The 18,388-nt window shown below is 38.8% G+C and overlaps 1 long non-coding RNA gene across 1 annotated transcript in view; it reads right to left on the bottom strand.

The window, feature by feature from the left end:
- LOC135321389 (uncharacterized) overlaps positions 1-11,981 on the bottom strand; it is a 349,273-nt gene extending 337,292 nt beyond the window's left edge. Inside the window, exons 1-2 of the long non-coding RNA XR_010381123.1 lie at positions 11,852-11,981; positions 10,053-10,242 (exon numbers count right to left, since the gene is read on the bottom strand). This is a non-coding gene — a long non-coding RNA (uncharacterized LOC135321389). The remainder of the gene's footprint in view (positions 1-10,052; positions 10,243-11,851) is intronic.
- Between the last annotated feature and the right edge of the window lie 6,407 nt (positions 11,982-18,388).

Raw genomic sequence — 18,388 nt, 5'->3', positions numbered from 1 at the left:
TCTACTATATAGAGTCAAAAATGATCCAGAGTTAAATTCTGGACACCAAAAGCACATAAATTAGGAAGGCTATAAATAGATTAAATATGTTCTAAGGCAGAGCTTTTCAAATTTCAGTATGCACCCAAGTCACTGGGAGATCTTGATAAAATGTGGATTCTGACTCACTAGGTCAGAGGTGGAAATTTTCCATTTCTAACAAGTTCTCAGATATGTCCAAGCTGCTGGTCAATAAATCAAACTTTGATTACCAAAGTTCTGAGCTCTTCACATTACTCAAGAGTAAAACAAACAGAGTGATTAAATTCATACTTTGTTAACATAAATGCATGCTAAAATGAATAGAGAAAACACTAAAAAAATTAAAATGCTATATAACTTCCAAACTAGTAAAATAATAACAATAATGAATTTTTGTGGGGGGGGGGGATTCAGTCAATCTAAAAGGTGGCAAAGAAGAAGAAAAGAAGGCAGAAAGGGAAGGAAGGAGAAAGGGGGAGGAGAGGGAAGGAAGAAAGACAGGAAAATCTCCTTAAATTCAGGCACAGATTTTTAGGATAATTAAAAAATCCAGCTATATTTTTTAATTTACTTATTAATAACAGACATACTAAGACAAAAGCAAATTAAAATGTTGACAATAAAAAGGAGACTATATACCAGGCTCTCCAAATACACTAAGCTGTAAATCTCTAATTAACAACAACAACAAAAAATGAGATTTAAGGGACATTTTGAAAGGAAAAGATGACCACTACACAATTCCTTTGACAGTATTAGAATTTTTTCAGCCACCTCAGAACACAGTGTTAAACTGTGTGAAAAAAAATATTATCAAGATCTATAACAATATATTGATTAGTTCATTATCATGATAGGAGATGTAAGCCCCCTTTTTCAGTAATCAATAAAGCAGGCAAAAGAAATCAGAAAGTGTGGTAGTCATTAGTGCTATTCACCAAAATTTCGATTTTCCTCCTTTATACTATGGGAGAGGTATACACTTTCCTGCCCCTTGAAGTTAGGTGTGCCTTTTTTAGCCATATGACTTGTCTTTGGCCAACAAAATGTGTGCAGAAGTATGTGTATCTTTTCAAGGCAAGAGCATTTAGCGGCCAATGCGAGACACTGCGGAAGCCGCCTTTCCTGCTGCGGCAGTCACGGAAGCGCACGGCTGGACTGTCAGCCTGCTTCCTCAGTTAATTTGATGTGAGTATGAACCAGAAGTTAACTTTAATTGTGTGGCTGTTTGTTAGAAGCTAACCTATCCTTGCTATTACAGTAAAGATAGAGAAGAAGTAAGCAACACAATTAAAAAAGAAAAATCTAGTGTATATATTTAGAACATGGCGCCTAACAACTAGAAAATAGTTATGCTTTCAAGTAGGTATAAAACATTTATAAAAATTGAATACATTCTACATCACAAAGCAAGTCTCAAAAAAGTCCGAAAACCAGTGTTATACAGACCCAGTATTCTTACTACCACATGATAAAGTTAGAAATCCAAATCAAAAAGATTAACTCTATTTTGGGGAAAAAAAATGTTTAAATAAGAACATATCAGGAAATTCACAAGGAAAAACACAGAACTAACTTATAATGAAAATACTGCTTAATAAACCACTGGAAGCAGCTAAAATGATACCTGGAGGATATCATTGTTTTAAAATCATCTTTAAGTACATGTATAAGAAAAGATATACTAAAAATTACAGATATAGGAATAAAAATTAAGTTATGAAAATAACAGTAGAATAAACCCAAAGAAAGTAAAAAATATAACAGAAATAAAACAGAAAATAATGCAATGGAAACTAAACCAAGAAAACAGAGCCAAATATTTGAAAAGACTAATAAAAATTAACAAGCTTTTAACATGATTGATCTAGTAAAATAAATGGCAGAAATAAAATGGAAACCTAACCATTAATACTTCACTGACTAAAAGGATAATTTAAAAATCACCTTGAATAAGTGTATACCCACGAATTTGAAAATTTAGATGAACTAAGACAAATTTTTAGAAAAATATACATTATCTAAAGAATATAAAGAAATAAAAATAATTATATAACCATTAAAGAAATCTGTGACTTCTGAAAACATCTGACTTATATACTCCAGAATTTCATTTATATAAAGTTCAAAAACAGGCACAACTAATCATACATGGTATTACAAGACAGAGTACCTCGAACCTTTAAAATCTTGTTGGGAGGGTGATAGAAAGTGGGGATGGCAGGGGCTTCAGTGGTGCTGGCAATGTTATGTTTCTTGATCTGGGTGTTGGTTAAAGGGGTGTGTTCAGTTTGTGATAATTCATCAGCACTCCTCTTTTCTGAATGTATATTATACTTTAGGAAAATGCACAAAAACAAAATCTTAGCAAAAGAAATTATCAGGCCCACACCGTTTAGAGGAGAATTCTAGCAAATGTTAAGCAGCATAAAATTTCCATCTTACACAAACACTGTCAAAGGATAGGAAAAGAAGGGATACTCATCCAACATATTCTGTGAGGTGAGCAAAACCTTGATACCAACACAAGACAGGACAGTATAAGACAGTATAAAAAAGGAAAATTATGTGCTCTTACCCACCAAAATAGATGTAAATATATCCTGAACATGAGAAAATCAGATAATGATATAAGAAATGAATATGGATCACAAACAGTAGGGTACTCTAGGAAGCAAAGCTGATTCAAAGTAGAAAATCTATTAATATAATCCACCATATTAAAGATTTGAAGGGGGAGAAAGCAGATTATTTTGATACAGACCAAAATAACAATTCTTAAAATTCAACAACTACTCAAGATAAATTTCTAGCTAATTAGAAACAGAAGAGAACTTTCTTAGCCCAGTCAAGAGAAGCAAAAAAACAGAAGTCCTACCACAAATATATTACTCAATGAGGAAATGTTGAAAACATCAGTACCTTCAAAATCAGGAACAAGGCAAGGATGCCCACTATTACCACTTGTATACAACTTGGTGTTCTAGTAATAAGGCAAAATTCACACCCACACACCCACACCCGCACACATACAGTATAAGGGTTAAAAAAGAGAACAGTTATTTACAGATGATATACAATTGTTTAAATAGAAAGCTCAAAATAATCTATGAAATATTACTAGAATTAATAAAGAATATAGATAGGTTGCCAGATAAGATTCATATACAGACACCAAAAGTTAAAAAATGCAAATAAAAAGTAAAGAGACTTTTAATAGCAACAAAAATATAAGGAATCTAGACAATAAATTCAACAAAACTTTTGTAAAACTATGTAGAAAAATATAAAACTTTGTTGAAAGATGTTAAATAACCCTAAAGAGACATACTATCTTCATTAATTAAAAGGGTCAAAATTTTTAAAGATGATATATTCCCCAAATTGATCTAAAGGTTCAATGAATTTCTAATAGAAATTCTAGCAAGACTTTTCATGGTACCTGACAAGCTAACTGTTAAGTAACTGAAGTGCAAAGCACTAAAAACAGCCAAGATGTTCTTGGAGAAAAACCAGGTGACCAATAGATAAAACAGATAGCTCACAAACAGACCCATGCATTAATCTAAAACAGATACATGAACTACGCTGGCATGGCAGTTTAGTAAAGAAAGGATAGGTTACTTAGTAAATGGTACTTGACAATTGTTTATCCATGAGGAAAATAAGTGAAAACAGATACCTACTTTAGACCACTGATTAAAAAATAAAAGCTTGGTAGATTAAGTACTAATGTGAAAGGCAAAGGTCTGAAACATTTAGAAGAAAGTATATGAGAATATCTTTTTGACTTTGGGTAAGGAAAGATTTCTCAAACGGGAAAAAAAAAAAAGCACAAACTCTAACAGAAAAGATAGAGAAATTCAATGACATAAAAGAATTTCTGTTAATCAAAATATTCCCTAAAAAGAATAAAAAGAAAGATAACCCAAAAATTAGGAATAGGAAGATAGCTGCTTCGTATAACAGACAAAGAATCAGCATTCAGAATATGTAAAGAATTACTACAGATCAATAAAAAGACAACCCAGTAGGGAAAAAAATGGCAGAAGACATGAATAAGCGTTTCACAGAAGTAAAAACACTGATGGCCCTTAAACATATAGAAAGATGCCTAGTATCCTTATTAATCAAATAAATAAATTAAAATTATAACAAGGTATAATTTCGTACCTATCAAAATGACAAGATTAAAAAGTCAAAGAATACAGATTTTGCTGAAGATGTAGAGCAACAGGAACGCTCACAAAGAGCTGCTGTGAGCATAAATCAGAACAACCTCTAGAAAAGCAGTTTGACGTCACAATAAAATTTAACAAACCTGTCCCCTATACCCCAAAAATCCCACTCCTACTTACACACCTGAGAGCTGCAACTCTCAACTCTGACAACACAGTAGAGTCAGTCACCAGGCCTGATCCTAAACAAGTATGACTTAATCATTTCCCTGTAGGGCTCACACAGTGGTTTTTTTTTTTTAAGCTCCCCAGGTGGTTCTAATGCACATCACAGTCACCTGGAGAGCTTACCCAGATTGCTGGATCTCTCCACAGAGATCCTCAGTAGGTCTAGGTTGGAGGTTAAGCACCTTGTCCACGGACCACAATCTGAGAACCAATGCCCTAGAGATATACTTGCCTAAGTTTACCAGGAGACATGCATTAAAATATTCTTAAGTATGAATAGCAAAAAAATGAAAACAACCCAAATGTCTATCAAAAGACGAACAGACTTCTAAATTATGTACTATCCAAATAATAAAATATTACATAGCAGGCAAAGTTACACAAGTGGTTCACGGCATATAGTAAGTGCTCGGTAAATGTTAGTCCCATTCACTATTTCACTCTAGATTCTGCAGTGGCTGGCACTGTGTCTGGCAGTAGTGTCTCACTTAGGAAATATTAATTATTAAAAAATGGAAGCATATTTTAGTGAGCTAAGTAATACATCAGACATTAGAATGGCAAGTTGGAAGTCCAGTCTTAGATTACTATGAATTCATGGGAAAAGCTTGATATTTCTGCCACCATCAGCAAGTGCTTTGATTTCTTTCCAGTATCACAATCGCATCCCAGTCATCCGGTTATTGGGGTTACTATCATTTGTCTGAATCTTACATTAATACATCATGCAGCAACTAACCATTAAAACTTACTCTGTGCCCATCACTGTTTGAGGCCCTGTGGGCACAGCAGAGAACAAGACAGAATGCACTCTAGAAGGGGACTCAGATAATAACAAACAAGAAAAATACAGGGTTGTAAGAAATGCTATGAGATAATGAAATAGGAGGATGTGACAGAGTGCTACTGGGTGGCTTCTGTAGATAGCATGGTCAAGCAAGCCTTTTGTTGGAGATTATTTTCAATTCAGAGCATCTCCTCGAGACTAAGTTACCATTTAACAGGAGTGACTGAAGCACAGCCACCATGCTTGTGGGAAATGACGTGGGAGGAAAGGACAGGTGTGAGGATATAAGCAGATCAGACACCCTGCATTTCATGTGGCTCCCTCCAAGCTTTGAATTCATGCTGCTAGTACATTCTAGCGCTAAATGTTGCCACCACCATTTTATTTTTTATTAAATGAAGAAATAATATAAAGTCATTAGCATAGCACACAGCAAATATTTGATAAAGGCTAACTGCCCTCCATGCCCTCTCCATAAAATGCAGGTTGAACGATTTTCCTTTAAATATCACTGTGATGCTTTAAGTGTGAGGTTCAGGAACATTTAATACTCTAACACCAAGCCCTGAGTCAAAAGAACACAGTGAATCATGACAAAGGCGGTATATTCCAGAAATATAAGGTTAGAAAACAACATTCGTCTTTAAATGTTCATGGTCTAATCTCACTCAACCATCAAACCATTAAACATCCTCCCCATTGATACCCTAGAGATCTAACTCCCAATTCCCCAATCTTTTGTGAGCCTTTCTGTGAGCACAATGCTACGGCAATTTAAGTATCCAGCCCTGCACACATTTATCAGTTTCAGACTGAGGGTCAATGTCAATTCAAATGATGACTACAGAAGTTCCCTAGGGGCCCATGGTCTCCACTCAGCAGGTAAAGACAGTTTCAATATCTCTTGACCAAACTGAAGGACTGGGCAGGGATTAAATGGTGGCCTGAGTTAAGAACATTGCCCTTGGATTGGGTTCAAGGCTGCCTCAGATTTATCTTCCAAAGAGAAAGCTCTGTTTCTCTTTTGAAAAGAATATAGGGAGAGGCTAAGAATAGGGGAGAAGGAGTTCAAGGCATGTTGTCAAGCGCGGCTTTATTATGCAGGTTTCTTCCCATGCCCTCCTCTAAATGGCCCCTGTATGGCTTCTGATGCCAAAACATGACCTTCAAGAATACTTTATGAAATGTCAAAGTTTTATTATTTTTTAAATCCATCTGGGAGTCTGAGCCTGCTCCTAAGTTCCTGTTGTCCTGTCAGCATTGATGAATTGATGAATGCATGGCTGGCTGGATGGGTGCTTTGAAGCTCCCACCCACCAGGCCTTGGCAGTTTCCTAAAAAGATGAAGGGAAAACAAGGAGGGAGGGATAGCCTATTGGTGGCTTCTGTTCTCAACAGAGAGCTGACCTTGTGTCGGCCTTCTCGTCAGTGACTCTAGTGAGAGTGGTTTTCTGGGCTTGATGTGTGAGTGGCCGTGCTCTCTCAACTGCCTAGGAGCCTGGAGGCCTGCCTGCTGTTCTTTGTGCAGGGAGGAATGCCCTGAAGGACTCCTTACAACACATACCCTGAAAAGCATTCAATCTCTCTGAGACCACAAATCCACCCTGAGATGGTGCTATGGCCAAACTGTACCCCTCCACACACAGATTCTTACACTGAAGTCCTAAACCCCAGCACCTCAGAATGTGACTGTATTTGGAGACAGGGCCTTTCAAGAGGTAATTAAGTTAAAATTGGTCATTAGGGTATGCCCTAATCCAATATGACTGGTGTCCTTCTAAGCAGAGGAGATTAAGACACCAATGACACAGAAAAACTTGTATTACGCACTGGGAAACCAAAAAAGTCGTGCAACTCGCTCTGTCATGATACCTGCTTTACTGTGTTGGTCTGGAACTAAACCACAGATTTCTGAGGTATGCCTGTAGATCCTTCTTATTTTTATTCGAAACCTTGTTTTGTCTGCAAATAATGATATTCTGGCTCCTTTTTTCTTATCCTTATACATTTTATTATCTTTTCTTGCTTTACCATTTTGTCTTGTTCCTAATTTTAAACAGACTGGTATTTTTAACATTTTGCTATTATGTAGGTCTTTTTGTAGCTACTCTTAAGTTCCAAAAGTTTGCTTTCCTGGTTAGCTGTACATTTTTAAAATGAATAGCTGTTGGATTTTATCAAATGTTTTTCCTACATTTATCAAGGTAACCATATTTTTACTCACTTAAAACTCCAAAATGATGAATTACAATAACACAGCTTCTGATGTTTAACTCATCTTAGTTTAAAATACATCTTGCTTGGTCATAATTTATTGTATTTTGGTAATATCACTGGAATTAGTTTGCTACTGTTTTCATTTAACATTTCCATTCGTTTATCTATGTTCACAAGTGTAACTGCCAGTTTTGATATAATAGTTTTCTCTAAAAATTTATATAGCTTATCTAGTTTTTCCTAATCTGACGGCATGTAGGTCTAAAAAATATTCTCTTTTATCTTTTTAATAAGTGCAAAATTGGTGGTTTACTTCCCTTTTCATTTCATTTATTCTTTCTCTCTGTTTTCCAATCATCACTTCTGTCGGAAGTTTGTCAATGTTACTAAGTCTTTTCAAAGATACAACCCTTGCCTCCTGCACTAGCTGGAACATATTTGTCCGTTGTGGTTTTCCCCAGCACCTAAAATCATGCCTAGAACATTCTAAGTATTCAGTAAGTATTGGTTAAAATTTTTTTAAATGCATGGAAAAAAACGTAAGAGAATATGGCTAAAAAACAAGTTTTAAGAACTTCCATACAAGAAAATAATAACTACAAGGGCATGGCTCTATCTTTCAAGAAGTAAACAAAAGATTAAAACTTAATATGTCCTCTAATTGTTTATATCAAGTTTCAGTATTTGCTTAATTCTGATCCCCTAGAAGGAAGTATAGACCTTTAAAGATTTAAAACTCATGATTATCTTCTTACAAGTACTAGTGGTTTTAATGAAGGCAGGTTTACTTTAAACAACACTTGATAGGCAGTGGTATTAGAAACGTGAGACCATGAGTTTCCTTATTTTTCTTCACCACTGTAGACGTTAGTCAATATGGAATCCTGCAACACGCAGTACTGATCAGTCATTATTGCTCATTTTCTAAACTGATGTTGCTGATGTGCTGGAAATAAAGGGGCCTCATAAATGCAGAGATACAGAGGAAATGTTGAAAGGACAATGAACTTTGCACACGTTGCTTAATGCAGTCCTTCAGATACTGAGTTGTCAAATAGAGAAGTGCGGGCCAGTCTTTCAATTTTCAAGAACTCTCTAGTGATCAGCAATTCCAACCCCTGCATCTCTGTTTCTAAGTCACACTGAGTAAGGAGGGATGTGAAGAGAAACCACAGTTCCCTGCACTTAGCCTCTATGCATTTAATCTATATACTTAGTAGTTCTCTGCTGCCATCTGAGCTGAGAATCAGACTAACTGCATGACTCCACAGCTGGAAACAGGATAACTTTGGAGATTAGGTGAGTGTGTGCAGGCCCAAGCCAGGCTCTGTAAATCCTAACAAAATTCTTATATCAAATTGTTTTTGTTTTTAATAATTTACAAACTTCTCCTAAAGTGAAATACTGAGAACAAACTTCAAGTAATTGTGTCCTACAGAGCTGGTGGCAGGACAAGAAACCTGAAGTTACAAGATCCAGCTAGAGACTTACCATTCCCAGCAACTTAAGGGGGTGACAGTGTGACAGCCACACGTGAGCACTTGGATTGAGGAAAATGGGCCAGGAGCAGCCCCATCTCTGCTAATCACCTTAGCTGGGCAGAGAAGGCTAGTTGAAATCCCTCAAGAGAAGGCCCTGCCCTCCAGTAACTCAGGTCCAATGCATAGTGCAAGGCAGGTGGGCATGGGCTGTGGGAGGTAGAAGAATATACTACAGGAGGAAGTATAAAGTCCCAAAGAGATTTAAAGATTGAGTGTATATTTACATATACTAAAAGGAGTAATTTTTTAATCTGTAAGTGCCAGAGACAGGTGCTCCGTCTTTGACATGGATACAGAAGACTGTGTATTCATAATACAACCATATGCCAGTGCCTGGAACATATTAAGTGTTCAATTAATTTTTTTTAAAAGGGTAAGTCGTGTAAACAGCACTGGTCTGGAGTCTGGAGACCTGGATTCTAATCCTGACCCTATCCTTAACTAGCTGTGTCACCTCAGGAAAGTCACTTAGCTTCTTTGGTCTCAGGGTTTTCCTCTATAAAGCAGAAGATAAATTGAAGGGTCATAAGATCACTTGCTAATTGAAACATCTATGCCTCTGTTAGCCCTACATGGAGACCAGGTCCCCACACCCCAGTAAGAACATCCTCTCAAAGAATCACTGAGGAGAATTACAAAGGTAGGGAAATGAGTCGGGTGTTTGGTGAACGGCGGTTAGTCAGCCGTGGCTGGAGAACTGGACTGTAGAAAGAAGATACAGGTGATGAGGAGGGAGGAGACGGATGGAGCTGGGTCTGAGAACAATCACTTAAAGTGGGAGGGCTAAAGAGCTGCAGCTGAAGATGAGCCCAAAGGATTCAAGCTCAAATCAAGGTCAAATGAAGTTTCTAATATTGTGAATAGTGATGTCATCATATATGTTTAAAGGGCAGTGGATTTCAATCCTTGCTGCACATACTTATAGACATACTTTTTAAACAGAAGTGCCTGGGTACTACCCTAGAAACTGTGACCCAGTAGAACTGGGGGGAAGTCCTGACATCAGAACTATTTTTTATCCCCATGGTGGTTCAGGTGTGTGACAAAAATCATCCATGTGATGCTTTACAGTTCACCTACCTTTCAATGTTGTCCTTCGCTGCTCACAGCCAACGTAGAAAAGGGACAGAGTAAGGAGAATTACTACCATTTCACGTGTGCAAAAACTGAGTCTCAAAGGAATCCCATCTATCCAAATGACAAAGTAGCAGAGTTGAGACTCTACGTCAATTTCCCAGGTCCAATGTTTTTTTCACTGTAGCTCAGGTGCCTAAAATGAAAACAGGGCTAAGGTGAGTAAGAATTTATTCCCCAATCCAAGAAAACACTAGAACCAAGAAGCATGACTTGAGGTTAGCAAAAGGGTATATTTAGGCCCAATGGGAAACAAAAAAAAGCAGTTCTTTGAATACAGTTAACACATTCATGGAGCCATTAACCCAAAAATGTAGAAGATGATCATCAGAGGTTCAAAGGAGATTTTAATAAATCCATCAATGAAGGATCCACCACCCCCTTAAGCATTCGAGAGCAACACTCCTTTCTCATGGGTTTGTCAGATGACAAAGGCCAGACTGGATGTATTGTTACTGACAGTCTACAAATTACAGTCAGATATTCTCAGAGCTTATAGCCTTATCTGACTCATCCTTCTACTGAAAACTTGATTATTTGTGCCCTCAGAGGAAAGGAACAGCACAGATAAGTGAAATTCCCACAAATCAGCTACAGAACATGAGGATGTGGTGATGATTCCATTACCGCAAAAGGCTTGGGGCCCCTGGGTGACATCAGGCCAGCTAGTTATTACGCGGTTAATATAGGGAAGGAAATACAGCTATCGGATGCCTGCAGAGGGGAAGCCCTGTGTAAGACACTCTACCCACCATTTGGTCCTCACGGGAGCCCCAAAAGGGCATCATTAGCCCCTTTTCACAGGTGAGGGTAGTCAGGCTCAGAGAGGTTAAATAATACGCATAAAGTTACAGAGCTCCACACAGCATAACTGAGACATATCTATCTCCAAAGCTTGTGGTCTTTACATTGTGTGATGTTTCCCACAGCCTACCAAAATACAAGAAAACCTAATGCAACATCACAAGCAACTAAGTGAAAAGACATGCCCACTATTAGATGGCTCTGTCTGTAGGGAGCGGCATCTCAGGGGCTGCAGAGATGTGTGGCTCCCATCACCGGCAGCCGCACTCGGAGCACAGGCAGGAAGACAAGGTACCTGACCTGCACAGGGGGCAGCTGATCCTGACACTCATGTCTTGGCTGTTCAGCTGGAGCTGGGAGCATTTCCTCTGAGTAGGGAGTCCTGCCTCGCTTTGTCACCCTTATGTTGCATAACAGATATCGCATTTCCAAAGCATGGCACGCGAACTATCCAAAAAAATAATAAGTGCAAGAATGTTGGCAGCCAGATGGCTGTTAAATAATTAAAACTTCACTGCCTATTACAAAAGCCAGAGCTCACAGCCGCCACTGCCTTAAATTTTGCAGAGTGCTAAGCTCTAAGGAAACACGAAGTTACAGGTACCATCTCTAAATACAACCCAAAATGAGAGCTACGTAGTTGGTTCAGAGGACTGGGGGCCGAACCATCAACGTTCTCACCCTAACACTGAAAAACCATCCATAATAAATACAGCTTGGCTAGTACCAGTTAATACTGATGGAGCACCCCCAAAACACTAGGCGCATAAAGCATTAAATCACACAGAAACCACCACCATCCCCAGCTTACACTGCTGAAAGGCCTGACCGGTGTTTCCGCGCTAACGTTCCTTGCTGCAAACACCGCGGCCGCAAGCGTTTTTGCCGCAAACTCCTTTCCCCGTGGCCGTAAGGCAATACTGCCGTAAAAGATCGAATACCTGATCGGCCAATTGGTTTCATTTCTTCATTGATGCAGAACTCCCATTTGTATATTCCATAGAACTGAAAGGCACTGAGGGCCTCGAAGGCACAGTTGAACCCACATTTCCCAGAGAATTTTGGAATGTCTGTCCACAGGCATGTGACATTATGCCAAGAACAAATAACAGTGGGAAGGCTTTCACAATGCAATACAAAGCTCGGTTACAAATATGCATCCTAGCATGGAAACAGTTGCCTGTCTTAATGAGGTCAGAAATTTTAGTGAAAAAGAAGAAGTGAGATGCTGAATGAGGACACAAGTCAAAAAGAAAAAAAATGTGTAACATACTATAAACGAAAAACACTGAAGTACTCAGATACAGCCTATAATATAAAATCAGTTATTTGCAAAGTATTGCCATGAATCTACACACAATTAAAATGTATTCTAATATTTTGTATTTTGCAATAATGTCTTTTTTATTTTGTTACTCATTTTTCATATTGCATTATGTCCTTTTTAATGTCCCTCTTTTATCTTTTGTTAATTAGTATTTTAGGGCAAAATTGCCTTACGGCCAACTTACTATGCAGCAAAAACGTTTAGACAAAAATGCGTGCAGCAGAGATGTGTATGATAAAGAAATTTACAACGAAAATACCTAGACTGGCTGAAATGGCCTTGTTCCTGCTATCCCTGTATTCTTCTGTTAGGTAGTTTAGATAGAAATGAGCACTGGGCAGGGGGGAGAGAAGGGGAAAGGAACAATCCAGAACACAAGGAACCTGACCTGTCAATTAACCAGAGTACAAGGAACCTAAGATGTCAATCAACCAGAGTGCAGGGAACCTGAGTTGTCAATCAGTCAATCACCAAACCAGGATATAAAAACAGAAAAAACAAAAGAACAGCACCATTTTTTCTCTCTTGGATTGGCCCGCTCCCAGTTCTCAGGAGTGTACTATCTTTCACAATCTTTTTTACTTCACTAATAAAAATCTTGCTTATATCACGCTTCTTGTCTCTCATCAAAAATTCTTTTTTTTCAAGTAACTAAGAACTGAGGTAATTCTCATTTTCCTCTTCCTGGTAAAACTTCAACACATCTCAGCCCACTTCCTTCCACAGCCAGACTTCCTGAAACACATTGATCTGATTGTGTTGTGCCTCTGCTCTAAACCTTCCCACCCTTCTTAGTAAAAAATTAAAAGTCATGACATAGCCGGCCACTCTCCTCAGCCTGATCACACCCACTCTCCCTCACACATGCTAAGCTCTACTTTGTCATCTTTTAGTTCCCTAGCCACACCTGCCTACCTCAGGAACTTATCACATGCCATGTCCTGGCCTGAATCACAAGCTTTCTCCCTACCCCTAGCGCACTAACTTAACCATGTTAACTTCCTTTCACTCTTTGTATTTCTGCCTAAATGTCACTTTTTCAAAATAACAAAATTAGATGTCTCCTGTTACATTTTCTCATAGTACCCTATTGTTCTGCCTTCAAGATGATCACAATTGGAATGTAGCAATTAAGTATTTAAATCTTTGTTAAAGTCTGTTTTTCCTACTAGAATGTAAACTCCATGAGAGCAGGGAAAATGATTATGTTATTCATTTCTCTAGTTCTCCTACATTGAGTTGTTCATTCAATATTTGTTAAACATACGAATGAAGGGATGCACATGGTTACCTATTCTCTGAAAGACTTTGTTCTCAAGCAATCTAGGGAAAATATAGAATAGGTTTTCTTCTAACCTGAGAACCTGTCCCTGCATGTCAAATTATCACTCCTGAATCACAGGATAACCCATTGCACCTGAGCAACACTCCTTCCCACTGCCAGGCTGATGTCACAGCATCTCACCTGCAAGACAGGTCTCATGGAACTAGCCACAAGTCTGGGTTATAAGCATAAAACTCATATCCTCAGCCCATGACATCAGATCATAAGAAGCAGACTCCTTGCCTTCCACAAAATTAGCCATTTAATAAATGTCTGTTGCATTGGAATCTGAGTGTTGAACAAGATCTATGAAAAAGAGCCACATTTTAGATCTAAAAATTTAGTTCATGATTTCAAATACTGAAACCATTGTTCATGTAGAAGTATGCATATTTGTAAAGCATATTTCATTTGTTGATTTAAAAAATACCATGATCTTAACTAGAATCTACCTCAACCCTCCCAAGTTCAAAAACAAAAACAAAAACAGCATCTGAGAGGTTTAACCTCTTTTTATGGAGCAAAAAATTCTATTTCTATCCTAGGAATCTGTAGACCCAGAGAAGGATATAAGATGTAGGCAGTGTTGCAAATAGTTTTCTAGCCCATAGACCTCTGATCTGTCCCTGTATATAGAGGTAACCATGGCAGAGTCTACAGATAACCCATTGCAGTGCAACCATGGAGGGACAGCACTGAAATATGAAAACAGCAATTAAGAGCAAGGTTACTACTTTCTCAGTAGATATCATGAAAAGTATTTCCCAGTCCTGCAGTTGATTGCCAGTTGCTCAAATAGAAAATAATGCAAATAAATAAAGGACAAGCCCCTAAAGGAGTTAAGGCAGTAACCTAGCTGGACAGATGAGAAACACCAAAGGCCCAATCTTCATCACAGTCTAGCATCCAATGATCTAAACTGCAGGTGACCGATGAGAAAATAAGAGCAGTGGCTGTGACAATTCCAGGGACAGAATTCATGCAAAAGACCTTTAGAATATTAAAGGAAGAGAAAGACAAAACCCACACGTGCCTACATGCACTTACACACACACAGCACAAGCTGGCCAGAAAGTTAATAATGCCCAACTCCTGCATCTAACCCACTGCTGCTCCAGCCCCGACAGACTCCTCCCCACACGACACCAACCATTCCTGAGTGTGGGCAGGAGCCCATATGCTAGTATTCACAGGTGCATCATCCTTGTTTAGGACTGCTGACCTCGTGTCTGATGGGGTCCATCAACAGACCCACCAAAATGATAACAATGACAGTACCTCAGTGTTAGAGTCCAGAAAGGTACGATTAAAACAGCACTCTGTCCATCCATCTGTCTGTCTGTCTCTCCCTCCCTGTTGGACACACACACTTGACCTGAAGAGTTTCTGTGCTTTTCCTGGAATTATGTGACCAACTATAGTTTGAGGATCTACCTAAACAAGTTCTTATCAAATGCCTTATCTCTGGTTTGTCTTCCACATAAAATAGGAGTCACTCTCAGAATCCAACAATTTAAGTTAAACTTTGTCGGCTCTGCCGTTTCCTTCTACAGGACCATGCTTCACATCTCCCGTGTCAGTCTAGCCCTCTTGCTAGACTTGGAAAGGCCTGGGTTGACTTTGGTGGTTACCTCAGAGCTCTTGCATAGATAAGGAAATAAAAATTCAAAATCAAGTATGGAAACTGGCATCAACATCCCATTGGATGTTACTAAGGAATCAGATAATGGGAGAAACTTACATCTTACTCTTGGCTGAGCCTGGCTTTATGACTTCTCAGTACAAGCAGCTGATTGCTGCCTTAATTACTGTTGGGACTACCTGTCATTCTACCACTGTGGTTTAACAGTTGAGTTTTAAAGTTTCTTTGATCTTAAAGATATATTTTTAAAAATGAAGTTTGTTCTGGGAGAGACCACACTTTACAGCTCCATTAGATTATATAATTTGATATTTAAGACCAGGAAAGGTCTGATACTGAGGTAAGTCAAGAAACAATTGTGTTTACTTCTCGTTTTTTTCCTAGTTGTGGTCAAAATTATGCCACCGTTCTTGGTGAGGACTTGGGTGGATTGCTCAACTACACAGATCTCAACTTGGCCCTCTTTCAAAAACGGAGATTTCAATATTTTCCCAATGTTATGCTATCATAAAAGCTGTCCACTGTACACATATAATTTCAGAAAATATAAAACATATTTACCTTAATCTTCAAAAGTCATATAGTACAAGGAACATGGTGACCATCCAAGTATCATAAAAAAATAAAGTGAAAGGCAGCAATTACATGGGTAGCAGAAGGGATGAGTGTGGCTTAGAGAAGAAAATGTCATTCATATAGCATTTTAAATAAATATCTCAAGTTTACAGGTAAGAAATGAATATTTTCATATAAGCATAAGGCATGTGAGCTACTGCAGCAGAGTTCAGACACTTAGAACTAGGCAGTCTTGAGGTCAAATTTCAGCCCAGACCTGCTGGCCATATCACCTTGGGCAAGTCAGTTTCCTCTGCAGCTCAATTTCTTCACCTGTTAAATAGGGACTAAAGTAGCAAGTTCATAGGTGCTACACAAGTGGTAAATGTGGTGATCTTCTGACAGCGGCTGGAAGGTCATAGTGGTAGGAGAGAGGGGAAGCAATCAGCTTCAGATGCAGCCACATGATGGACTCATTCCTTCATCCATTCTGTATTCAGTCACTAATCAAGCATTTATTAAAACTGACCACGTTTTAGGAATCGTGCTAGAGTTTGAACATTCATCCTTAAGTCAGGGAGCAAGACATGTACACAGATAATACCAGTGCCCTAAATTAAGTGCCAAAAAAGAGGGCATTGATGCTAATACTTCTCCAGAGAGGTGGCAAGAGTTGAACTGTGAATGCCAACAGGAGTTGGCTGGGAGGTCACGGAGATGAATTATATTCCAAGGACTAAGGACAGGAATGGTCAGTCCAATGGAACAGCTGTGGAAAGAGCATGGAGCCTGGCATGGCCTTCCTCATCTTTGCAAGGTTTGGACTGAGTGCATTATCGGCAGCATAACGAGTGCTCAGTAATATATGTGATTGAGAAGAGAAAGGAAAGAAGACTGTTCCAGGTGTGAGGGTGAGGCGAAGGGTCCAAGAAGAACTAAAACAACTGAGATATATATGACGGGGAAGAGACATACGAGATGAGAAGAATAAGGTAGACTGGTGATCACTGATGGACGGCGCTGGTCACGGAAACCAGATGCCTTCTCCCTGGTCCTCATCTAGCTGCTAGCTGCTTGCATGGCCTTCAGTAGGTCACATCGGTATTTCTCAATTCCAGTTTCCTCAGCTCTGAAATCAGGGAACTGAACCCACTGAGCTCTGAATCTCTTCCAGTTACATTCCATTTAAAAAACATTTGTTAACTTTCTATACAGTACTGGGCACTATATATCTACTGGGGATCCAGATATGATGAAAATCTTATGCTGGTTATTCTCCACTTGCTACTCCCATGCTCGGGTCCCTTTTCTGCCCTACCCTGCACTCCAGGAGCCCAACTCCTACTACATCACCCAAGTGTCCTTGATCCTGGTTGTCCATTGCTTTCACACAATGGAGCACCTGTGGGAGGTTGGAAAGGGCAGAAGAGAGAGGCTGGGGTATATCTCCTCCTGCCCTCCTCCTTGCTTCATTGCTGAGGGCTGGCTCTGATCACTTCCCTTCACAATTACAGCTCCGGTCTAGCAGCCCGTCCTCCATGGCTCCAGCCCAGAGATTCAGTAATGCTCTTTCTCCCCTTGCTCCTCAAGGTCCAGATATGCCAATGGCTTCTTGCTTTTGCTAGTGTCTGGGTACCTAAAATTCCTTCCAACCTGCCCTCATCATCCTGCACCATCTCTTCATTAAAGTGTCTTCAGTTAAACCATGTGAGTGAACTGCTATTTCTGGTGGGCCCCTAACTGGTACAAAGCTTAGAGTACAACTGAGGAGGCAGAATTATCAATATGTCCTTTCATCCCAATATAAAATATCACGGGAAAACCAAGGAGGGGGCAGTGCTGAAGGCTAAAGAAGAGTGGCTCTGGGGGAGTGTCTGTGGAGTGAGACCCAAGACTGGAATGCAAGATCTAATGATGCATGGACAGAGACATGGAAGAATGGGACCACAGGGGCTATATTGTAGTTATTCATGGTGCTGTTATTATTATATTAAGAACAATTTTTCCACTCTAATTCTAAGGGATACATGCACCCCCATGTTCATAGTAGCACTATTTACAATAGCCAAGACATGGAAACAACCTAAATGTCCATCAACAAATGACTGGATAAAGAAGTTGTGGTATATTTATACAGTGGAAGATTACTCAGCCATAAAAAAGAATAAAATAACGCCATTTGCAGCAACATGGATGGACCTGAAGACTGTCATGCTAAGTGAAGTAAGCCATAAAGAGAAAGAAAAGTACCATATGATATCACTTATATGTGGAATCTAAAAAAATGCTATAAATAAACTTATTTGCAAATAGAAATAGACTCACAAACATAGAGAACAAGCTTATGGTTACCAGGGGGGAAGGTGAGGGGGAGGGATAAATTGGGAAGTCAGGATTTGCAGATACAAACTACTATATATAAAACAGATAAACAATAAGTTCCTGCTGGGTAGCACAGGGAACTCGACTCAGTAGCTTGTAATGGCCTATAATAAAAAGAATATGAAAAGGAATATTTTATATATATGTATATATATAACTGAATCACTGTGCTGTACACCAGAAATGAACACAACATTGTAAACTGACTATACTTCAATTAAAAAAAATAAAGAACAATCTCCCAGATG

This window comes from Camelus dromedarius, chromosome 5 (genome assembly GCF_036321535.1).
Source record: "Camelus dromedarius isolate mCamDro1 chromosome 5, mCamDro1.pat, whole genome shotgun sequence".
Taxonomy (NCBI): Eukaryota; Metazoa; Chordata; class Mammalia; order Artiodactyla; family Camelidae; genus Camelus; species Camelus dromedarius.
The sequence above is the reverse complement of the archived record's forward strand: the minus strand, read 5'-3'. Positions and strand labels throughout refer to the sequence as shown.